Raw genomic sequence first — 25391 nt, 5'->3', positions numbered from 1 at the left:
ACAGCACAGGAACAGGCCCTTCGGCCCTCCAAGCCTGCGCCGATCAAGATCCTCTGTCTAACCTGTCATCTATTTTCTAACGGTCTGTGTCCATTTGCTCCCTGCCCATCCATGTACCTGTCCAAATATATCTTAAAAGACGCTAACGTGTCTACGTCTACCACCTCTGCTGGCAACGCGTTCCAGGCATCCACCACCCTCTGTGGGAAGAACTTTTCATGCATATCTCCCTTAAACTTTCCTCCTCTCACTTTGAACTCATGACCCATAGTAATTGAGTCCCCCATCTGGGAAAAACCTTTTTGCTATCCACCTTGTCTGTACCCCTCATAATTTTGTAGACCTCAATCAGGTCCCCCCTCAATCTCCATCTTTCTAATGAAAATAATCCTAATCTACTCAACCTCTCTTCATAGCTAGCACCCTCCATACCAGGCAACATCCTGGTGAACCTCCTCTGCACCCTCTCCAAAGCATCCACATCCTTTTGGTAATATGGCGACCAGAACTGCACACAGCACTCCAAATGTGGCCGAACCAAAGTCCTATACAACTGCAACATGACGTGCCAACTCTTGTACTCAATACCCCGCCCAATGAAGGAAAGCATGCCATATGCCTTCTTGCCCACCCTATTGACCTGCGTTGTCACCTTCAGGGAACAATGGACCTGAACACCCAGATCTCTCTGTTCATCAATTTTCCCTGGGACTTTTCCATTTACTGTATAGTTCGCCCTTGAATTTGATCTTCCAAAATGCATCACCTCGCATTTGCCCAGATTGAACTCCATCTGCCATTTATCTGCCCAACTCTCCAGTCTATCTATATTCTGCTGTAATCTCTGATGGTCCCCTTCACTATCTGCTACTCCACCAATCTTAGTGTCATCTGCCAACTTGCTGATCAGACCACCTACACCTTCCTCCAAATCATTTACATATATCACAAACAACAGTGGTCCCAGCACAGATCCCTGTGGAACACCACTGGCCACAGGTCCCCAATTTGAGAAACTCCCTTCCACTACTACTCTCTGTCTCCTGTTGCCTAGCCAGTTTTTTTATCCATCTAGCTAGCACACCCTGGGCCCCATGTGACTTCACTTTCTCCATCAGCCTGCCAGGGGGAACCTTATCAAATGCCTTACTGAAGTCCATGTATATGACATCTACAGCCTTTCCCTCATCAATCAACTTTTTCATGTCCTCAAAGAATTCTATTAAGTTGGTAAGACATGACCTTCCCTGCACAAAACCACATTGCCTATCACTGATAAGCCCATTTTCTTCCAAATGGGAGTAGATCCTATCCCTCAGTATCTTCTCCAGTAGCTTCCCTACCACTGACGTCAGGCTCACCGGTCAATAATTACCTGGATTATCCTTGCTGCCCTTCTTAAACAAGGGGACAACATTAGCAAGTCTCCAGTCCTCCGGGACCTCACCCGTGTCTAAGGATGCTGCAAAGATATCTGTTAAGGCCCCGGCTATTTCCTCTTTCGCCTCCCTCAGTAATCTGGGATAGATCCTATCCGGACCTGGGGATTATTCCCCTTACAACAGAGAAGATTACTGCAAACCTAAGAAAGTTATTTAGAATTATAAGGGTTTTTTGATGAAGACACTGGGGAGAATCTGTTCCCCTGTTAGTAGGTCAGTGCCCAGATATCTTGGTTTAAAGTAACTGGCAAAAAAGGGACAATAAAGAGTTAATCTTTTCCCCCCACAGAGTTATGACATCTTGAGGAGCATTAGCTGGGAGGATGGTGGGAGTAGGTTCTATTGGAACATTCCAAACGCAACTGGATATGTATGTGGAGAGAACAGGGGAGAAATCTGGAGTGTGGGACTAAATTGTACAGCTACTTCAAAGGGCTGGCACAGAGACAACAGGCCAAAACGTGCCCCTCTGTTATGAGAGGATTCTATTTATCTCTGTGCTGCTTCAAAGAAGTCTCTGTGAAAATGAACTCACATGAGACAGATTAATCACAAGCATGCTTGTACATTTTGTTCCTAAATGATGTTACCAATTTGCATGATGTACAACCACAAACTCCAAATGGAGCATTCATCTTGCTAAGCATAGACAAACCAACATCATGGGTCATACATGAACAAGCCACGGCTGTAATCAGGTGCATCCACACATAAAAAGCACAACATTTACCCTAAGAGTTCAGTGAAATCAAGTCAACATAACCGCTTGTCATGAGGAGATATCACATTCATACACAGAGGTTAACGAGTTGCGTGAAAAGTCTCAAGGGAAGCCAGAACTGAATTGGCATTTTTAAAAGGAGGCAGCCCGATGAACCAATGGTAGGTCAATTCAAATACAGGGTTTCCTTCTCGATTAAATCTCATGACATCCAAGGACACAATGAATAGCTTTGGACTCCTCTAAGCCTTCACCTTCAGCCTCGGTTCTGCCTGGTCATTTGCCAATTTATTTTAAATACTTGCCCAACCGACCTAATGATAATTGGGATAAAATAAAACAAACGGGACTTGAAATATTAACTCTGCTTTCTCACCACAGAAGCTGCCAGGCCTGCAGAATTTCTCCAGTGCTCTGTGTTTTTGTTATGATAATGGAACTTTTGTTTGATATTGAATTGATAATATGCAAATATGATTAACTGCATACTTTTTCCTCTACACTTGGAGCTGATGCCAATCAACTAGTACCTCAATGCATGGAAACAATTTATTTCAAAACTAGTTGTCATTGTTTATTAAAGATATTGGAAAGGTTATGATCTTACAACCACAGAATTGGGTGATATCCTCCTTAAATTCAATACAAAGGGAACTTCCAAAGGCACGGTGCTTTGTATTCTCAGTTCATAATTTCAACAAGTAAATCTTTATTCTCTGAACTCTTGTACTTTAAAGCAACAACCAATCCTAATGACTTAACTCCTAGGCAGTGAGATATTATTGAGCAATTACACACTTTAATGGATTTCAGGCTGTTTCTTTCTACCCAACAAACCTATGCTTTCAGCAGATAGAATCCCTACAGTGTGGAAGCAGGCCATTCAGCCCATTGAGTCCACACTTACCCTCTGAAGCACATCCCACCTAGACCCCACTACCCCATCCCTATAACCCTGCATTTCCCATGGCTAATTCACTTAGCCTGCACATCCCTAGACACCACAAGCAATTTAGCACGGCCAATCCACATAATCTGTACCTCTTTGGGCCGTGGGAGAAGACTGGAAAACCTGGAAGGAACCCACGCAGACACAGGGAGAACACGCAAACGCAGTCACCTGAGGTGATATCGAACCCAGGTCCCTGGCACTGTGAGGCAGCTTTGCTAACCACTGAGCCACTATGCCACCTCAATGCCTATGATCAACTAAAATGTGACTTGATTGCTGTCTCTTGGGGGGAGCTGTTAAATTTCACTCTGACCATGTGTGTTTTGGACAAATTTAATGAGCCTCCTGCTGGCTGTCTTCATTTCATCCTTCCAACATGACAGTTTTGTCCTTTCTCCTTCATATTTTTTATCAGATTCCCCTTAAGTACATCGATGTAGCTTCTCAAACTATTAGCCACCATGGCTACATTATTTGCTGCAATGTCAGAGGACAGCAAAGGCTTTAACTTTCTTAACAACCTAGCATTCCACTGGGCCTTTTGAAACAGGATTCAGACCTCAAAGGCTCTTCAGTAGACCAGGCCTACCATTCGTAAAAATGAAGATTTAAAAAGGGGCCACACAGGTACCAGAGTACAGTCAGAATTCCACCACAGTCTTTCCTGGCTCAGAGCAGGCAACCCCAGAATTGAGTCTCATAATCCAATTGTGGGCTATGATCCACAGTTTGGGAAGTCTGATCTGTACTGTTCATTTTAGAAACTCCTTATTGTGGCAAGTTCCACCTCTGATTACAGAATTCCGAATTGAGTTTATCAGTGATTACCATATTCTGATGGCCTCCAGCTTTTGATATTCTCACAATAAAGTCAGAGTCATAAAGCATGGAAACCCTTCAGTCTAACCAGTCCATGCCAATCATAATCCCAAACTCAGAGAATGGAAATAACTTTCCCACTTTGACTCCATTAAATCTGTTCATAATCTTAAAGACCTCAACCAAGTCAGTCCTCGGCCTTCTCTGGAGAAGACAATCCCTATCAGTTCTCATTCACCTGATAGAGATAACTCCTCATTTTCTGGTATCATTCTTTTAAATAGGCTGACCACCAAGGAATCTGAGGTTGTACAGAACATTGTCGAGGCCTCTTCTTGAGTACTGTGTCCAGCTCTGGTCACCCTGTTATAGGAGGATATTATTAAAATGGAGAGAGGATTCGCCAGGATGTTGGCAGAAATGGAGGGTTTGAGTTACAGGGAGAGGCCGGATAGGCTGGGACTTTTTCACTGGAGTGTAGGAGGTTGAGGGGTGACCTTGTAGAAGTTTATAAAATCATGAGGGGCATAGATAAGGTGAATAGCAAAAGTCTTTTCCCTAAGGTGGGTCTTGAGGAACAAAACTAGTGGGTATATTTTTAAGATGAGACAAGGAAGATTTAAAAATGACATGAGGGCCAACTTTATTTTTACACAGAGTGGTTAGTGTGTGGAATGAAGTGCTAGAGGAAGTGATGGATACAGCCACAGTTGCAACATTTGAGAAACATTTTGATACGTTCATGAATAGGAAAGGTTGGAGGGACATGAGCCAAGCGCAGGCAGGTGGGACTAGTTTAGTTTAGGAACATGGTCAGCTTGGACGAGCTGGACCAAAGGGTCTATTCCCACACTGTTTGATTCTATGATTCTTTAAGAAACTCCTATAAAATTCATCTTACTATTCCCCATCCAGGCACCAGAGCATTTGTTTATCATTTTATCACCTAAAACCATTTTCAATGCAGCTAGCTAATTTGGAATTCAAATTGTGACAGTTCATTCTGAATTACAAACCAGCAATCCAGCCAAATGAGCTAACTGGCCAAGGTTACCATGATGGATCTCTTCCCATGGTGGCACTCAGGTTAACCACCACCAGTCATCTCTCTCTAATGCGAGAGCAGTGCTTTACTTTTTTATCGTAGAAAAAAATTACTTGGGGAAATTAGTGCGAAATACTCTCCATTATACATATTCATTTCAGGGTCTGACATCTCCATCGAAACTTGGATAGAAATGGGGTGCAGGAATGGGTGGCATTGTGGCTTACTGGTTAGCACTGCTGCCTCACAGTGCCAGTGGCCTGGGTTCGATTCCCCTCGGGCAAGTGTCTGTGTGGAGTTTGCCCTTTCTCCCCAATTCTGTGCAGGTTTCCTCCAGGTGCTCCAGTTTCCTCCCACAGTCCAAAGATGTGCAGGCTAGGTAAGCATGCAGGTGTAGCACAAGGCAAAGAAAATATGGTATTTCACAGCAATGGGACTCAAGTACAGGAGCTGGGATGGCCTTGCTACAATTGCCCAGGGTCTTGCTGAGATCATACCTGGAGTAGTGTTTGCAGTTTTGCTCCCTGTATCTGAAGGAGGATGTTCTGTCTCTAGAGGGAATGCAGCGAAGGTTTAACTGACAGCTCCCTGGGATGGCAGGACTCACACATAAACTGAGATTGGATTGGTTAGGACTGTATTCACTGGAGTTTAGAAAACTGAGAGAGAATTTTGTAGAAGCTTATAAATTCCAACAGGACTAGACAGGGTAAATGCAGGAAGGATGTTTCTGATGACTGGGAAGTCTAGACCGAGGGTCACAGTGTAAGGATATGGGTAGGTTATTTTGAGTTGAGATGAGGAGAAATTACTTCACCCAGGAAGTAATGAGCCTGTGACATTCTGTACCACAGAAAGCGGTTGAGGCCAAAACAATGAATGTTTTGGAGAAAAAGTTAGATATAATTCTTAGGACTGAAGGGGTCAGGCAGTATTGGGAGAATGCAGGAACAGGGACTGAGTTAGATGATCAGCCATGTCATATTGAATGGTGGAGCAGGCTCAAAGGGCCGAATGGCCTAGTCCTGTTTTCTGTGTTTCTATGAAAAGTATGCACTGCATCCATCTGGACATGGGGTGGGGGAGGAGCGAATCTTTCCCAGGACTCAGTACCCTATACAAAGCATCATGAAAGTTTAAAATACCATCACCAAACCCTTACAATGAAACAGCAACTCATCTTCATTCAGTAAGACCACAGTTCAACAGCAGAACAGGAGACACAATGTAAAATGCTATTGACTTTTTGAAAATTCTTAATGACCTAAGGAAGTACATATTTGCCAGAGAGGAATTGCAATGAAGATTCACCAGACTATCCCCGGAATGGTGGGATGCTCCTACGATGAGAGATTGAGGAGACTGAGTCAACATGTTGTCACGAGTTTAGGAGAACATGAGGTGACCCATTGGAGCAGATAAATTCTTACACTATACAACAGCAGAGATGCAGAATGGACAATGTCCCTTGCCACGGGTGGGTAGCAAGGCTCTGGAACCTGGATACTCAGTTTCATATTCAGGAGCCAGTCTTTGGAATTAAGACACTTAAGAAAATGAATTTCTTTTCTCGGAAGGTGGTGAATTTTTGGAATTCTCAAATTCATAGAGCTATGGAACTTCAGTCACTGACTATATTCAAGACCAATAACAATAGATTTCTACATACTAAAGAAATCAAGGTTGCTGAGAGAAAAGAGAATTGAAGTTGAATATCAGCCATGGATCTGGTTGAATGGCTGACCAAAAGGGGCTAAATGGCTAATTGTTAATTTCTTGCTGAACAAAACTGATCTAAGACAATGCAGTGTGGAGCTGGAGGACACAGCAGGCCAGGCAGCATCAGAGGAGCAGGAGGTCGACGTTTCGGGCCTAGACCCTTCTTCAGAAAAGGTATGTCCAAAACTGATCTAAGGTCAAGTCAAACACCTCTGCACTGATGAATCAAACTCTTGAGTTTAAACATGATTATTTTATGACAGTGTAGGGGATTTTAAATACAACAGCCAGTCATTCTGGAAAAAAACTGTGTGGGCCCTAACTGGAAATATTTGCCACATGAACAGATGTCCATCTTTTTAAAAAGCACACATTTGTTAGGATCCAAGAGCATGTTACATGATCAGCATTACCCCGCTACACAAAATTAACAGAAGTAATTGTCAACAATTGTGTCATTTCATGTATAATGTGTAATGCTGCTAGAATTAATTACAGTTCTTTTATTGTCGTGGAACAGCGACATTTCTGCACAGTGTCAAAAATAATGTACTTTGGGAGCTGAGTCAAAGTTCAGAAGCCTTCAAACAGGAAAGCCTCAAATATCAGATGACAGCACAGTGGGACTGCAGCATGAAAAGTATATGTACATAGTTTTGCTCATAAATTGTATGTAGAATTGAACTGTGAAAAGATAAACAGATTGCATGGCTAATACAGAACTGATGCCAAAACCCATAACCATTACATCAGCATTTAACCTCAGGTGACTTTGATACCTCATGTGCAGGAACACATTGCTGAGTTTTTTTTGAAAATCAGTCTAACCTTTTTAAAATCAAATTAAATCTAATCATATAGATGATTTGGACCGAAGGGTCTGTTTCTGTGCTGTATGAGTCTATATGATTTATTTTCAAGCACCAGGTTTCTACTTTAATTGTGCGTTTCATTCAAATTATCAGGCAATCTGAGTTCAGAGCCAAGATATGACCTTTAGCAAAGTGATTGGCAATCTTCCAGCCCGAGTGTGATCTCTGTCCAAGTCAAAATCCCTGTTGCCGTGCCTCTCAGTTAAAGTAGTGTCAGCCATCTTGAGATTTCCAGCTTTGTACGAAGAAGATTCAATGGCCTTCTGTACTCCTTCAGCATAAGAGCTACCACCTTCTCTCTGACTTTTTATTACAATTCATTCATGGAACTATGGGCGTTGCTGGCCGGGCCAGCATTTACTGCCCATCCACAGATGCCCTTCAAAAGGTGATGGTGAACAGCCTTCTTGAACTGTTGCAGTCCATGTGCTGTTGACCCACAATGTCTTTAGGGAGAGAAATATAATTATTCAAGTCTACAGCAATATTTGATTCAGTGGCTGGGTTTCAGTTTAAAGTTGAACTGTGAACTCTGCTCAGTGCAATGATTTGTTTTTAGCCCCATGGGTGTCAATGGCTGGGCCAGCATTTATTGCTCGTCCCTAGTTGCCCCTGCTGTGTGTGCCATCTACGAGATGCACTGCAGAAATCCTTCAAAGATCTTCAGACAGCACCTTCCAAACCCACGGCCACTTCCATCTAGAAGTACAAAGGCAGCAGACATATGGGAACACCACCACCTTCAAGTTCCCCTCCAAGTCACTCACCATCCTGACTTGGAAATATTTTGCCGTTCCTCCATTGACGCTGGGTCAAAATCCTGGAATTTGCTCCCGAATAGCATTGTGGGTCAACCTACAGCACATGGAGAGCAGCAGTTCAAGAAGGCAACTCACCACCACCTTCTCAAAGGCAACTAGCGATGGGCCAGAAATGCTGGCCAGCCAGCAACACCCACATCCCACAAAATGAACAGGAAAAAAAACTTCTCACCAGGGCTCATGTTCTATCAGTCTCTCCATTGCCTTGAAATGTCTTTCCTCACTCCCTCTGTGCTGCCTACCCAATCACTTGGGACCCTCCTCACCTGCACCTATAGTAATCGCTCTTCTACCCACTTTCATCTGCCTTAAAACCTCCCTCTCTCTCATCCCAGAAGGTAAACAGATCACAGTAAGGCATAAATAGTCAACACAGATGATGGGCTGCTTAACAACCAGTTCCTCACCTTTCATGACAAGGGGATACTGACCCTGATACATCTCAAGTAACTGATTGATTGTGTCCAATCTCCTGAATGGCTATAAGACGTTTCCCTTGACATTCTTTGTGTTTGGACACCCTGAGTATACACCCTGCTTAGTTTTAATTTGGGTTCACTGAGGCCTGCTCAAAAGCATGATCTGCTTCCTATCTTTGTGTCTCACTGAACCACAAGGCAAGAAAGAAGCAAGTCTGACATCTCTAGCTCAGGGAACAAAGTGCAAAAGGCAAAGGGAAGGTATGGATGCTTGAGCATCCAGGTAGTTTCAGAATGAGAACCACAAAGAGAGCAAGCAAAGAGCCCAGGAGATGCAAACTGAAATAACCGTGGATGCTGTAAATCGGAAACAAAACCAGAAATGGCTAGAAAAGCTCAGCAGATCCAGCAGCATCTGTGAAGAGAAATCAAAGTTAATGTTTCGGGTATGGGGTCAGTTCTGAGGAAAAGTCACTGGACTCTAAACATTAACTCTGATTTCTCTTCACAGATGCCACCAGACCTGCTGAACTTTTCCAGCAACTTCTGATTTTGGCCCTGAAAATGCTTGAGCTGGACAGCGTCCTTGCTGCAACATTGCAATGGGAGTTCCTGGTGCAGCATTGAAGGGCAAAAACCTCCTATAAGTAGATCAGAGTATGCCATGGTGGTTGTTACAGGATGGCACATATCTGATGCCAACATCCACGAATGTGGGTGTGCGTATGGCCCAGTGCCCATGGAGCATGAGCTGAGTTGTTGGCGTCCATGACTTAATGGGTCGGAGGGCTTTTGGTGCAGGCGAGGTGAACATGCCAGGTTTCCGCTGATTTCCATGTCCAGAATTCTTGATAGCGAGCTTGTTTGGCAACTTTGGTAAAATAGGGAGGTGACTATTAATGAGAGAACGAGGTGTAGAGCCGGATGAACACAGCAGGCAAAGCAGCACCAGAGGAGCAGGAAGGCTGATGTTTCAGGCCTAGACCCTTCTTCAGAAATGGGGAGGGGAAGGGGATTCTTAAATTAAGTAGGGAGAGAGGGGGAGGTGGATAGAGATGGATAGAGGAGAAGGTAGGTAGAGAGGAGACAGACCGTTCAAACAGGCAGGCGTGGAGCCAATGAAGGTGAGTGTAGGTGGGGAGTTAGATAGGGGATAGTTCAGACCAGGGAGGACGGACAGGTCAAGGGGCCGGGATGAGGCTCATAGGTAGGAGATGGGGCTGGGGCTTGAGGTGGGAGGAGGGGATAGGTGAAGGAAGGACAGGTTAGGGAGGTGGGGACGAGCTGGCCTGGTTTTGTGATGCAGTGGTGGAAAGGGAGATTTTGAAGTTTGTGAAGTCCACATTGATACTGTTGGGCTGCAGGGTTCCCAAGCGAAATATGAGGTGCTGTTCTTGCAACCTTCGGGTGGCATCAACTTCAGGTGAACAGCACCTCATATCCTTGAAAATCCTTCATCCTCTTGGTAATCAAAAATCTATCTACACTGCCTTAAAGCTATTTAAATATTGTACTTCCACTGCATTTTGAGGAAGGGAATTGTTCATACTCTCAACCCACTGACAGAAAATGCTTTCTCATCTCTATTCTAAATGGCCTCTCTGTATTTTTAAATAGTGACCCCCTAGATCTAGATTCTCCCAGAAGAGTATACGTCCTTTCCACATCCACCCGGACAAGACCCCACCCCCCTCAGGATCATAGACATTTCAATTAAATCACCTCTGACCCTTCTAAACTCCAGGGGATACAGGCCCAGCCTGCCTGACCTTTCCTCATTTTTACAATGTTATGGGATGGTGGCGCAGTGGTTAACACTGCTGCCTCACAGTGCCAGGAATCTGAGTTTGATTCCACCATCGGGCAACTGTCTGCGTGGAGGTCGTGCATTTTTCCCGTGTCTGCGTGTGTTCCTCTTACTGTCCAAAGATGTGCAGTTAGGTGGATTGGCTAAGCTAGATTGCCCACAGTGTCCAAGGATGTGCAGGACAATTGGATTAGCTATGGGAGATGCAGGGCTACAGGGATAGGGTAGGACGCTCTTTGTAGGATTGGTGTTAGGCCAAATGACCTGATTCCACATGGTAAGGATTCTAAAATTCTAAGGCAATCCACTCATTCCAGGTACAACTGTAGTAATCCTTTTCTGAACTGCTTCCATCACAATAACATCTTTCCGTAAATATGGCGGCCAGTATCGAATGCAAAATTCCTGATATGGTCCCACCACTGCCATGTGTAACTGAGCCATATGTAAAGCATATAAGACATAAAGTGCTTGGCAACAGGGAGCAATGTTTGTCAGATAGCACGGCTATCCTTCCTCCTTCAGATGGAAGGTGGACAGGGAAAAATGGAGGAAGGCCAAGGGAAACACGTTGGTTAGGGACCAAGGTGCTGCTATCATAAGTCATTGCAATTAACACAATCTGTGTTAACACCAACCAACCATTCATAATCTGCAATCAATGAACCACCATCAACTGTCATTCTATGCGTTTCCTGTCTACTTAGCTTATGCGTCATATCCAAACTTCTGCTTCCTAATAAACTACGTTAAAATTATTTAAGGATAGTCAATTGCTATTTGTAGGTCTATGCAGTGCCTCTCCTACCTAATATCTTATACCAATTACTGAAAGTGTTCTCTCAGTTTTTCTCTCTCCACAGATGTTTGCTGACCTGCTGAATAGTGGCAGTATTCACTGCTTTTGGTTCAGATTTCCAGCAGCCACAATATTTTGCCTCTCACCTAAAGATGTTTGACCACTTTTGTTGGTATTTGTGGAGTGGGGAATGTTAACCAGGATACCACGGGTAACCCATGTCTCTCTATGAATGGTCTCATCACATTTTCTTTTCATTGCTAGCTAAACAAGTAGGCAAAATTGGGGTTGACACAACGTGCAGCTGGAGCAACACGGCAGGTCAGGCAGCAGGAGAGTCGATGTTTCGGGTCTAGACCCTTCATCAGGATTAAATCTGGTTGATGTTTCTTCAGGAAATTAACCCCTTCAATTGTGCAGCATGAGAGTGTCCTATAGTATGGCTTAAACGTGTCATCTTGTTGTGGAACAGAGTATGTCAGTTACAATTTACAACCAAATTGAATGAATGCATCAATGCATAAATTAGTGTAGCCAATAGGTACAGAACAGTAACCTGAGTGTTTCTTAGTATTTCTTCACTCCAATGGTGACAGTCTTCAGAATTAACTGCCTTAGAGGATTCTGGTGGCTCCATTGTTGAGTATGACAGAGATTGATAGCTTTCTAGGTACTAAAAAATCAACGATTACAGCAACAGGGCAGAATAATAGTCTTGGTGTAAATCAATTGTGATCTAACTGAATGATGGAACGGACTTGAAAGACTGAATGGACTATTTCTGTTCATATTCTTTATGTTCTTATGATTATAGGGACATGTTAAAAGTATGTTTTTTTCAAAGTTAATGTTTCGGGTATGGGGTCAGTTCTGAGGAAAAGTCACTGGACTCTAAACATTAACTCTGATTTCTCTTCACAGATGCCACCAGACCTGCTGAACTTTTCCAGCAACTTCTGATTTTGGCCCTGAAAATGCTTGAGCTGGACAGCGTCCTTGCTGCAACATTGCAATGGGAGTTCCTGGTGCAGCATTGAAGGGCAAAAACCTCCTATAAGTAGATCAGAGTATGCCATGGTGGTTGTTACAGGATGGCACATATCTGATGCCAACATCCACGAATGTGGGTGTGCGTATGGCCCAGTGCCCATGGAGCATGAGCTGAGTTGTTGGCGTCCATGACTTAATGGGTCGGAGGGCTTTTGGTGCAGGCGAGGTGAACATGCCAGGTTTCCGCTGATTTCCATGTCCAGAATTCTTGATAGCGAGCTTGTTTGGCAACTTTGGTAAAATAGGGAGGTGACTATTAATGAGAGAACGAGGTGTAGAGCCGGATGAACACAGCAGGCAAAGCAGCACCAGAGGAGCAGGAAGGCTGATGTTTCAGGCCTAGACCCTTCTTCAGAAATGGGGAGGGGAAGGGGATTCTTAAATTAAGTAGGGAGAGAGGGGGAGGTGGATAGAGATGGATAGAGGAGAAGGTAGGTAGAGAGGAGACAGACCGTTCAAACAGGCAGGCGTGGAGCCAATGAAGGTGAGTGTAGGTGGGGAGTTAGATAGGGGATAGTTCAGACCAGGGAGGACGGACAGGTCAAGGGGCCGGGATGAGGCTCATAGGTAGGAGATGGGGCTGGGGCTTGAGGTGGGAGGAGGGGATAGGTGAAGGAAGGACAGGTTAGGGAGGTGGGGACGAGCTGGCCTGGTTTTGTGATGCAGTGGTGGAAAGGGAGATTTTGAAGTTTGTGAAGTCCACATTGATACTGTTGGGCTGCAGGGTTCCCAAGCGAAATATGAGGTGCTGTTCTTGCAACCTTCGGGTGGCATCAACTTCAGGTGAACAGCACCTCATATCCTTGAAAATCCTTCATCCTCTTGGTAATCAAAAATCTATCTACACTGCCTTAAAGCTATTTAAATATTGTACTTCCACTGCATTTTGAGGAAGGGAATTGTTCATACTCTCAACCCACTGACAGAAAATGCTTTCTCATCTCTATTCTAAATGGCCTCTCTGTATTTTTAAATAGTGACCCCCTAGATCTAGATTCTCCCAGAAGAGTATACGTCCTTTCCACATCCACCCGGACAAGACCCCACCCCCCTCAGGATCATAGACATTTCAATTAAATCACCTCTGACCCTTCTAAACTCCAGGGGATACAGGCCCAGCCTGCCTGACCTTTCCTCATTTTTACAATGTTATGGGATGGTGGCGCAGTGGTTAACACTGCTGCCTCACAGTGCCAGGAATCTGAGTTTGATTCCACCATCGGGCAACTGTCTGCGTGGAGGTCGTGCATTTTTCCCGTGTCTGCGTGTGTTCCTCTTACTGTCCAAAGATGTGCAGTTAGGTGGATTGGCTAAGCTAGATTGCCCACAGTGTCCAAGGATGTGCAGGACAATTGGATTAGCTATGGGAGATGCAGGGCTACAGGGATAGGGTAGGACGCTCTTTGTAGGATTGGTGTTAGGCCAAATGACCTGATTCCACATGGTAAGGATTCTAAAATTCTAAGGCAATCCACTCATTCCAGGTACAACTGTAGTAATCCTTTTCTGAACTGCTTCCATCACAATAACATCTTTCCGTAAATATGGCGGCCAGTATCGAATGCAAAATTCCTGATATGGTCCCACCACTGCCATGTGTAACTGAGCCATATGTAAAGCATATAAGACATAAAGTGCTTGGCAACAGGGAGCAATGTTTGTCAGATAGCACGGCTATCCTTCCTCCTTCAGATGGAAGGTGGACAGGGAAAAATGGAGGAAGGCCAAGGGAAACACGTTGGTTAGGGACCAAGGTGCTGCTATCATAAGTCATTGCAATTAACACAATCTGTGTTAACACCAACCAACCATTCATAATCTGCAATCAATGAACCACCATCAACTGTCATTCTATGCGTTTCCTGTCTACTTAGCTTATGCGTCATATCCAAACTTCTGCTTCCTAATAAACTACGTTAAAATTATTTAAGGATAGTCAATTGCTATTTGTAGGTCTATGCAGTGCCTCTCCTACCTAATATCTTATACCAATTACTGAAAGTGTTCTCTCAGTTTTTCTCTCTCCACAGATGTTTGCTGACCTGCTGAATAGTGGCAGTATTCACTGCTTTTGGTTCAGATTTCCAGCAGCCACAATATTTTGCCTCTCACCTAAAGATGTTTGACCACTTTTGTTGGTATTTGTGGAGTGGGGAATGTTAACCAGGATACCACGGGTAACCCATGTCTCTCTATGAATGGTCTCATCACATTTTCTTTTCATTGCTAGCTAAACAAGTAGGCAAAATTGGGGTTGACACAACGTGCAGCTGGAGCAACACGGCAGGTCAGGCAGCAGGAGAGTCGATGTTTCGGGTCTAGACCCTTCATCAGGATTAAATCTGGTTGATGTTTCTTCAGGAAATTAACCCCTTCAATTGTGCAGCATGAGAGTGTCCTATAGTATGGCTTAAACGTGTCATCTTGTTGTGGAACAGAGTATGTCAGTTACAATTTACAACCAAATTGAATGAATGCATCAATGCATAAATTAGTGTAGCCAATAGGTACAGAACAGTAACCTGAGTGTTTCTTAGTATTTCTTCACTCCAATGGTGACAGTCTTCAGAATTAACTGCCTTAGAGGATTCTGGTGGCTCCATTGTTGAGTATGACAGAGATTGATAGCTTTCTAGGTACTAAAAAATCAACGATTACAGCAACAGGGCAGAATAATAGTCTTGGTGTAAATCAATTGTGATCTAACTGAATGATGGAACGGACTTGAAAGACTGAATGGACTATTTCTGTTCATATTCTTTATGTTCTTATGATTATAGGGACATGTTAAAAGTATGTTTTTTTCAAAGTTAATGTTTCGGGTATGGGGTCAGTTCTGAGGAAAAGTCACTGGACTCTAAACATTAACTCTGATTTCTCTTCACAGATGCCACCAGACCTGCTGAACTTTTCCAGCAACTTCTGATTTTGGCCCTGAAAATGCTTGAGCTGGACAGCGTCCTTGCTGCAACATTGCAATGGGAGTTCCTGGTGCAGCATTGAAGGGCAAAAACCTCCTATAAGTAGATCAGAGTATGCCATGGTGGTTGTTACAGGATGGCACATATCTGATGCCAACATCCACGAATGTGGGTGTGCGTATGGCCCAGTGCCCATGGAGCATGAGCTGAGTTGTTGGCGTCCATGACTTAATGGGTCGGAGGGCTTTTGGTGCAGGCGAGGTGAACATGCCAGGTTTCCGCTGATTTCCATGTCCAGAATTCTTGATAGCGAGCTTGTTTGGCAACTTTGGTAAAATAGGGAGGTGACTATTAATGAGAGAACGAGGTGTAGAGCCGGATGAACACAGCAGGCAAAGCAGCACCAGAGGAGCAGGAAGGCTGATGTTTCAGGCCTAGACCCTTCTTCAGAAATGGGGAGGGGAAGGGGATTCTTAAATTAAGTAGGGAGAGAGGGGGAGGTGGATAGAGATGGATAGAGGAGAAGGTAGGTAGAGAGGAGACAGACCGTTCAAACAGGCAGGCGTGGAGCCAATGAAGGTGAGTGTAGGTGGGGAGTTAGATAGGGGATAGTTCAGACCAGGGAGGACGGACAGGTCAAGGGGCCGGGATGAGGCTCATAGGTAGGAGATGGGGCTGGGGCTTGAGGTGGGAGGAGGGGATAGGTGAAGGAAGGACAGGTTAGGGAGGTGGGGACGAGCTGGCCTGGTTTTGTGATGCAGTGGTGGAAAGGGAGATTTTGAAGTTTGTGAAGTCCACATTGATACTGTTGGGCTGCAGGGTTCCCAAGCGAAATATGAGGTGCTGTTCTTGCAACCTTCGGGTGGCATCAACTTCAGGTGAACAGCACCTCATATCCTTGAAAATCCTTCATCCTCTTGGTAATCAAAAATCTATCTACACTGCCTTAAAGCTATTTAAATATTGTACTTCCACTGCATTTTGAGGAAGGGAATTGTTCATACTCTCAACCCACTGACAGAAAATGCTTTCTCATCTCTATTCTAAATGGCCTCTCTGTATTTTTAAATAGTGACCCCCTAGATCTAGATTCTCCCAGAAGAGTATACGTCCTTTCCACATCCACCCGGACAAGACCCCACCCCCCTCAGGATCATAGACATTTCAATTAAATCACCTCTGACCCTTCTAAACTCCAGGGGATACAGGCCCAGCCTGCCTGACCTTTCCTCATTTTTACAATGTTATGGGATGGTGGCGCAGTGGTTAACACTGCTGCCTCACAGTGCCAGGAATCTGAGTTTGATTCCACCATCGGGCAACTGTCTGCGTGGAGGTCGTGCATTTTTCCCGTGTCTGCGTGTGTTCCTCTTACTGTCCAAAGATGTGCAGTTAGGTGGATTGGCTAAGCTAGATTGCCCACAGTGTCCAAGGATGTGCAGGACAATTGGATTAGCTATGGGAGATGCAGGGCTACAGGGATAGGGTAGGACGCTCTTTGTAGGATTGGTGTTAGGCCAAATGACCTGATTCCACATGGTAAGGATTCTAAAATTCTAAGGCAATCCACTCATTCCAGGTACAACTGTAGTAATCCTTTTCTGAACTGCTTCCATCACAATAACATCTTTCCGTAAATATGGCGGCCAGTATCGAATGCAAAATTCCTGATATGGTCCCACCACTGCCATGTGTAACTGAGCCATATGTAAAGCATATAAGACATAAAGTGCTTGGCAACAGGGAGCAATGTTTGTCAGATAGCACGGCTATCCTTCCTCCTTCAGATGGAAGGTGGACAGGGAAAAATGGAGGAAGGCCAAGGGAAACACGTTGGTTAGGGACCAAGGTGCTGCTATCATAAGTCATTGCAATTAACACAATCTGTGTTAACACCAACCAACCATTCATAATCTGCAATCAATGAACCACCATCAACTGTCATTCTATGCGTTTCCTGTCTACTTAGCTTATGCGTCATATCCAAACTTCTGCTTCCTAATAAACTACGTTAAAATTATTTAAGGATAGTCAATTGCTATTTGTAGGTCTATGCAGTGCCTCTCCTACCTAATATCTTATACCAATTACTGAAAGTGTTCTCTCAGTTTTTCTCTCTCCACAGATGTTTGCTGACCTGCTGAATAGTGGCAGTATTCACTGCTTTTGGTTCAGATTTCCAGCAGCCACAATATTTTGCCTCTCACCTAAAGATGTTTGACCACTTTTGTTGGTATTTGTGGAGTGGGGAATGTTAACCAGGATACCACGGGTAACCCATGTCTCTCTATGAATGGTCTCATCACATTTTCTTTTCATTGCTAGCTAAACAAGTAGGCAAAATTGGGGTTGACACAACGTGCAGCTGGAGCAACACGGCAGGTCAGGCAGCAGGAGAGTCGATGTTTCGGGTCTAGACCCTTCATCAGGATTAAATCTGGTTGATGTTTCTTCAGGAAATTAACCCCTTCAATTGTGCAGCATGAGAGTGTCCTATAGTATGGCTTAAACGTGTCATCTTGTTGTGGAACAGAGTATGTCAGTTACAATTTACAACCAAATTGAATGAATGCATCAATGCATAAATTAGTGTAGCCAATAGGTACAGAACAGTAACCTGAGTGTTTCTTAGTATTTCTTCACTCCAATGGTGACAGTCTTCAGAATTAACTGCCTTAGAGGATTCTGGTGGCTCCATTGTTGAGTATGACAGAGATTGATAGCTTTCTAGGTACTAAAAAATCAACGATTACAGCAACAGGGCAGAATAATAGTCTTGGTGTAAATCAATTGTGATCTAACTGAATGATGGAACGGACTTGAAAGACTGAATGGACTATTTCTGTTCATATTCTTTATGTTCTTATGATTATAGGGACATGTTAAAAGTATGTTTTTTGGCACATAACATGAATTCTGAACTTGGTTTTGTATTATTTTAAGCAGTGCTTTGGAGCATTTTCATTGGTGACACTAAGATACAAATTGTATTTATTGGGCATTCTAAAGTTGGATGCATTTAATAGAAGTCTTATATTAACTGGTGCATTTCATGTTTTACTATTGTTTAAAAGCTGTGCTACTAGAATATCTAAATGGACATATAGTGTAATCAGTTCATTTTTTTTCAATTTGGCATTTTGTTGGTCAGCTGAATGAATGGAAGCCCATCATTAACCTTGCAACAAACTGCTGAGCTTAGTTTCCACTTGCCTGACACTTTCTCCAAACAGGAAAGAATCCCTCTTGCTGAATCCCCCCAAAAAAGGACAAAAGAATAGCAACAACAAGTAGCTTTAGGCAGTATTACATCCCAATAGAGCAGTGCCAGAAAAGCTTTATTGTTTAAGTACCATCATCGGACATTCAACCAGCCAACACTGTGCCAGCAAACATTCCACCTGGGACCATGCTTCCCCTTATAAATTTGCAGGAAATGAAAACTCTGTAAGGCATCTAATTCTATGGGTCCCATTAATGAATCAATGTGTTGGATGGGGAGTCATCAACTGCCTGCCTGAGAATTACAGGAGGTCAATTTGGTTCTCGTTCTCTATTACCAGTCAACTCGAAACACTAATCCCTGAAAAAGGACTGAGGCTCCAAATGCTCATGTGTTCAATTCAACTTGTTGGACTATAACCTGGTGTATTGTGATTTCTGACCTTCTCCATCCCAGTCCAATATTGGCACCTCCACGTCAAGATAATTGCTGAGAGATTTCTTTCATTCCATTCCTCGCAATGCAGTCTCAACATTCTGGACAACTCAGCATCCCATTAAACCAAAAGTAACCCACTGATAATCCATATTGAGATGTTGTAGCTTGTAAATCTTTGTCCTTACTACATCAGTATTAGCAGCAGAAGTAAACGTGTTAAGTAATGCACTCTCATAGAAATTTGCTCTAAAAAAACTCCAAGTAATGTAACTACCAAGATATTTCAGAACTCAGGCTGTGGTTACCCTTTCTAGCTTTCTGATGTTAAGTGACATAAAGTGAAATTTGCAACTGAGAATAGCCTTGTTACTTTTGTTTTGATGTGAAGCTGTTTCATCGTTCTTCTTCTGTGGTATGCTGTGCACACGCCTATGTACACAGTAACCTACACTGAACATCATTCAAACTGTCCTCGCATGCTAGCGAGTTAATTTTCAAGAAATATTAAAGCAAAGACTTTGCATCAAATTTACAGACTCTTTAGGAGGTCCAAGGAAAATTTTTATAAACACAGCTTTACATAAAATTATATGTAACATTCGCACCACACTAGTATCAGGCATGATAATCAAACAAAGAATTTGATCAGGTCCTTGTGATGTTCAGTGCTATTACTATCACTAATCCCCAACTAACAATACGCTGGGGATTACCATTGACCAAAAACCTAACTGAACTAGCCACATAAATATCATAACTACAAAATTGGGCTTGCAGGCTGTGAATTCTGAGATGAATAATTCAACACGTTAGTCCATCAAAGCCTGTCCACCAATTACAAGAAATGATACAATAATGTGATAGAATACAGTCCAGTTGCCTGGATGGGTACAGGTCCAACAACACCTAAGTTTGACACCAATTTGCTTAATAGGCATCCCATCCACCACCATTTACTCTGTCTACTATCAGTGCCCAGTGTTAGCGAATATACCATCTACAAGATTTTTTCCAGTAACTTGCCAAGTTTGCTGCAAAAGCATCTTCTTAACCTTGAAGGACAAGCACAGCAGAGGCAATGGCACACCACTGTAGTATATGACAGTTAGGACATCAAAGGGGTAACTGAAATCACAAGATATGCTCTGTCCATCAGGGTATAAAGGATTGCTCCTGAAAGGAGCTGGCCAGTTCTCCACATATCTGACCCAGTTATTATGTTCAAGTGTGTTAAAAGAATCTAGCTAGTCATGTGCACTTTATCCTAAGGCAAGTCTGAAGCTTTACAAGGCAATATCATACACCTCAGATGTAACGTAACTAATCATTAAGTAATGTCTAATGAACCTATTCTCTGTTCACCAAGACTGAACCAGCCTTCTTCCTGAGTCATGTAGACATTCTTGCCAATACTGCTATCAGTAACTTAGACTAATAACAGCTAGGAAGATTGGTGACAGCAAATCTACCTGAGGGATCCCAAATGTCAGCAGTATCTTTGTAAGACCACAACCTGCAATGTTCCCCTCCAAGCTACACACCAAGCTGATGTGGAACTATATCCATTCATTCACTATCACTGGATCATGGAACTCCCTCCCTAACAGCATTGTGGATGTCCCTTCACCCAATGGGCAGCAATGGCTCAGAAAGCAGACTCAGAGTTGGGTTCAGATGGGGCACGCATGAATGCCAGAATACATGTTATAAAAACATGGAGGCAGCATAGAGGATGGAGCAAGTTTTCATATCCTCCTGCAATCAAATCCATTTTCAGACTCAGGCATTTGCAACACAAAAGGGGGCCATTCAGCCCATTGTGTCTACACTGGCCTACAGACTCTAACTACACTCCTTTTCCAGCTTTTGGTCTGTTGCCCCGGCAGTAATAGCAACGCAAGTGAGTATCTAAGCTCTGCTTAAACGTTATAGAACATAGAACACAGAACATTACAGCACAGTACAGGCCCTTCGGCCCTCAATGTTGTGCTGACCTGTCATACCGATCTCAAGCCCATCTAACCTACACTATTCCATGTACGTCCATATGCTTATCCAATGATGACTTAAATGTACCTAAAGTTGGGGAATCTACTACCGTTGCAGGCAAAGCGTTCCATTCCCTTACTACTCTCTGAGTAAAGAAACTACCTCTGACATCTGTCCTATATCTTTCACCCCTCAATTTAAAGCTATGCCCCCTCGTGCTCGCCGTCACCATCCTAGGAAAAAGGCTCTCCCTATCCACCCTAACTAACCCTCTGATTATTTTATATGTTTCAACTAAGTCACCTCTCAACCTTCTTCTCTCTAATGAAAACAGCCTCAAGTCCCTCAGCCTTTCCTCGTAAGACCTTCCCTCCATACCAGGCAACATCCTAGTAAATCTCCTCTGCACCCTTTCCAAAGCTTCCACATCCTTCTTATAATGCGGTGACCAGAACTGTACACAATACTCCAAGTGCGGCCGCACCAGAGTTTTGTACAGCTTCACCATAATCTCTTGGTTCCGGAACTCGATCCCTCTATTAATAAAAGCTAAAACACCGTATGCCTTCTTAACAGCCCTGTCAACCTGGGTGGCAACTTTCAAGGATCTGTGTACATGGACACAGAGATCTCTCTGCTCATCTACACTACTAAGAATCTTACCATTAGCCCTGTACTTTGCCTTCCGGTTACTCCTACCAAAGTGCATCACCTCACGCTTGTCTGCATTAAACTCCCTTTGCCACCTCTCTGCCCAGCTCTGCAGCTTATCTATGTCTCTCTGCAACCTACAGCATCCTTCATCACTATTCACAACTCCACCGACCTTAGTGTCGTCTGCAAATTTACTAACCCATCCTTCTACGCCCTCATCTAGGTCATTTATAAAAATGACAAATAGCAGTGGACCCAACACCGACCCTTGCGGTACACCACTAGTAACTGGTCTCCAGGATGAACATTTCCCATCAACTACCACCCTCTGTCTTCTTTCAGCAAGCCAATTTCCGATCCAAACTGCTATATCTCCCACAATTCCATTCCTCCGCATTTCGTACATTATGAGAGTTTCTGAATCAACCACACTTTCAGGTAGAGTGTTTCAAACTCCCGTGTCCCCCTACATGAAAAGAAGTTTATCCTCTTTGCTTTATATCGCTCCCCTTAAATCTACACTTTTGGTTACTAATGTGTGAATAATATTTCAGAGTGCTCTGCCCTATACTTGTGTCCTTTTTTCGCAAACTGAAGGTCAACGGAAAGTATTCATTGAGGACTATGCCTATGACTTCAGCACTCGGGCCTATGGACCATACAGAGCAGAATCACAAGAATTTCATGTTTTCTCTCCGACTGAGTGGTTGGGTTTTGAATAAGTCTAAGTCACATGTGTTTCTGTCTCTGCAACAACATAAGATAGCATATGACACTTCCCTTCAGGTTCTGGTTACGGCACGTGTGTCCGTCCCTGTTCTAATAAAGAACGCTGTCACGGAGGCAGAATGTTAAACGTAGAATAGCGGTAAACTTTTGAATGTTAAAAACAGCACGGCGCTCTACTTAAAATTAAATCAGATAAAGTTAGGAACTATTCCTTGGCAACTGGGAGGGGGCGGTGTAGTAGAAGATCACAACTAAGTTTATTATTATTGAGAAGGAGGTTTTAGGCTCCCTCAGACACCAAATGAATCTCTCTCTTTCAGTCTCTCCGATCAATCTCATTGGGGAGCAGGAGCAGAAATTACAGGGGCCGCTTTAAAAGGCGGCAGTATTTATTGGTCTATTTTCTGCAGATAACATAAAACTAAGGAAATAAGACTCTAGTCTCAGCTGCAGCTTGCTTTCAGTTTCCGGGAATTCGCCAGGTTTACAGTAACAGACTCCGCGAAAACAATGCGAACCAGATTTCAGCGCCTCTCCGATCGCCCTGAATCCCTAATCCAGACAATGTCAGACTATATTTTTTTGTGGTCACAGTTGACTGATTTTCTGCACAGACCGAAACCATCACATTGAAAGACCGTGGTCAGTGTTTATTCCACATAGTGTGAAAGTAAAGAAAAGCGAACAACTCCTGGAGCGCAATAAAATCAGAGCCCTGAAGAACTGCGGATAATGGAAATCAGAAACAAAAGCCAGGATTGCTGAAGAAACTCAGCGGCGTCTGCGTGGAAAGGATCATCCGATTTCCTGTCAGTTTAACCCACCAGCCTGGTCAATGTCCGTGTCTGAGGCTTGCTGCAGTGCTGCAGCAAAGTTCAGCCCAAGAGCAGCATCTCTCATTTTGCTCTTGGGGACTCTGCAGCCCTCAGGACTCAAAATCGAATTCATGAATGTTAGGGTATGAGCACCTTCCCCCTTGTCCTTACCCCCAAAACACCACACACCGGGTCTTGTCGTCACATGGTCTGCTTACCACAACCATCCCATTGTCAGCCACTAACGACCCCCATTAGCAGCTGCTCATTCTCCCAGACTGACCCTTACCCATTCGTTTGTCTGCCCAACTGTTGTTCTCTATACAGTTCCAGGGAAGGGTCACTGGGCGTGAACCTTTCACTCTGATTTCTTTCCACTACTGCTGTCAGATTTGCTGAATTTACCCACAGCTTATTGGAGCTGTCTTCACTGAAATGCTGCGTTTGCTCACACCAGCTCCTGCTCCCGGTTCTAGGTTCTGGCCAATTAAAAATAAAACCCTCGGGTGACTGCCTGTGTGGAGTTTGCACATTCTCCCCATGTCTGTGTGAGTTTCCTCCGGGTGCTCCGGTTTCCTCCCACAGTCGAAAGATGCGCAGGTTTGGTGGATGCTGTTCGGGATAACAACGTGTTATCTCTGACTCCAGCGTCTGCAGTTCTTTACTTTCACAGTGTTCAGGGATGTGCAGGCTAGTTGGGTTAGCCGTGGGAGAAGCAGGGTTACAGGGGTAAGGTGAGACTGGGAGAGAGGGGGCGAGGCTGGGTGGGATGGGCTGGGATGTTCTTCGGAGGGTCAGAGTGGACTCAATGAACCGGGTAGCCTGCTTCCACACTGCAGAGATTCTATAATCAATGATCTCTCTCTAAATCACAGAAAGAGAACAAAAACAAAGTTGCTGGAAAAGCTCAGCAGGTCTGGCAGCATCTGCGGAGGAGAAAACAGAGTTAATGTTTCGGGTCCCGTGACCCTTAGAACTGAAAGAGAATGTCCAGCCTGATACCAATCTCCAGCTTTTTTTTTGAGGAAAAATAAACAACTAAATTAACCAATTCCTGTATGCAACTATTCAACTGCATATCTGCAAACACATATGCCCGGAGAATAACATTGTAACGCAAACGTTTCCATCGTTCACTGAAAATTGTGAAGCCAACCCCATGCTGCGTTTTTCACCTCTTTCACTTGCTACTTGTGTCCAGTAGAGACTTCTCGTTGCAAACGGGGCGTTAGTTTCTCCACCCTTGTGCGTTCAAGCCAGACTGGCCAGGAGAGAAAACACAATCCGAACGCGCCGCCAAATCTGCTGCCCTCCAAACGCAGCGCCGTGTAACCTCCGTGAAACATCCGTCCCGAGCCTGTGTGTGTGTGTTAGTGTGTATCAACAAATAAAACGCAGAAGTTCACAGGTGGCGATAAGCAGTGATCCCACCATCAGATTTAGCAGGAACGAGATCGCTGGGAACAGCAGGATAAACGCAAAATAACAGGTACAATTGAGCAGCGCAGCCTTTCACCAAACACCACAGTGACCAACCCAGTTTCATACATCTCCCCACGCTCAGCGCGTGTAGCGCCGCTCACACTTATCCCAGCACCGGTTTTAGACAAACTTACCGGAGGAACCCCGGAGTTCACCCTCCGCCGAAAGCCACAAGGAACGAGGTTTCAGAGTGGGGAAACCCCTTTAAATTGCGCCGGCGCACTGCCCGTGTTACACCGCTCCCAAAAACACATTGGCGTAAGATTCTGCTGGAGCTAACTTTCACTTTTGTTCTTTCTCTAAGCAGCTGGGAGAAAATGCCTCTCTCTCTCTCTCCTTTCAGCATCAGGCCACAAACACCTTGTGGGTTTGTGAAACAGTATTTAAAGACAAACGGACAGACACACACGCTCAAACAAACTGGCCTTATGTTCTGGAGGTCAATGGACTCGAAACATATCTCTGTCTTCAGTGATGGTGCCAGACCTGCCGAGATTCTCCAGCAACTTGCGTATTTTTTCCCGGATTTCCAGCATCCGCAGTTCTTCGTTTCATGTTATGGTCCCATCTCTCTCTTTGCGCCCCACTGTGGAAAGTGCTAGATAGGAGCGCAACCAGGAGAGCAAGAGATTTGGGGGTAATGGAAAGCTTCATCTGTTGGAGCAGGTTATGAG

The 25391-nt window shown here is 44.1% G+C and overlaps 1 protein-coding gene across 1 annotated transcript in view; it reads right to left on the bottom strand.

Annotated features, from left to right (window-relative positions):
• ciita (class II, major histocompatibility complex, transactivator) overlaps positions 1 to 24906 on the bottom strand; it is a 75642-nt gene extending 50736 nt beyond the window's left edge. Inside the window, exon 1 of the mRNA XM_048551778.2 lies at positions 24852 to 24906. The gene's annotated coding sequence lies outside the window, so the exon portion shown is untranslated. The remainder of the gene's footprint in view (positions 1 to 24851) is intronic.
• Positions 24907 to 25391: the final 485 nt, after the last annotated feature.

The sequence above is a fragment of the Stegostoma tigrinum genome, chromosome 23, assembly GCF_030684315.1.
Source record: "Stegostoma tigrinum isolate sSteTig4 chromosome 23, sSteTig4.hap1, whole genome shotgun sequence".
Lineage (NCBI taxonomy): Eukaryota > Metazoa > Chordata > Chondrichthyes > Orectolobiformes > Stegostomatidae > Stegostoma > Stegostoma tigrinum.
Note: the sequence above shows the minus strand (reverse complement) of the source record. Positions and strands in the feature narration are given on the sequence as shown.